The sequence below is a fragment of the Sinocyclocheilus rhinocerous genome, unplaced genomic scaffold (genome assembly GCF_001515625.1).
Source record: "Sinocyclocheilus rhinocerous isolate Xijiao unplaced genomic scaffold, SAMN03320098_v1.1 scaffold780, whole genome shotgun sequence".
Lineage (NCBI taxonomy): Eukaryota > Metazoa > Chordata > Actinopteri > Cypriniformes > Cyprinidae > Sinocyclocheilus > Sinocyclocheilus rhinocerous.
In genome coordinates, this window is record NW_015654937.1 from 184344 (window position 1) to 184897 (window position 554).

A 554-nucleotide genomic window follows, 5' to 3' on the forward strand; every position below is an offset into this window, starting at 1 on the left:
TTTAAAGGGGTCATCGGATGCCCATTTTCCACAAGTTGATATGATTCTTTAGGGTCTTAATGAAAAGTCTGTAACATAGTTTGGTTAAAATTTCTCAATGGTAGTGTAAAAAATAAATTTTTACCCTGTCAAAAACAGCTCTTTTCAGAGCAAGCCGTTTTGTAGCATTTTCCTTTAAATGATAATGAGCTATGCTGACCCCGCCCCTCTCTTCCGAGCTGCTCTTTGAGGGACTGTTTACTTTAGCCGCATTCATCGTGAAACTTGCTAATTAGCACATTATTAGTAAAGGCGATTTGCAAAGATTTCATTAAAAAAACGTGTACTCACTTCTTCTGTAGGTGAAGCTGGATCACGAATGAGTCACGCAAACATACACTGAACAAAATTATAAACGCAACACTTTTGTTTTCAACAGCTCTGGTGGACATTCCTGCAGTCAGCATGCCAATTGCACGCTCCCTCAAAACTTGCGACATCTGTGGCATTGTGCTGTGTGATAAAACTGCACATTTTAGAGTGGCCTTTTATTGTGGCCAGCCTAAGGCACACCT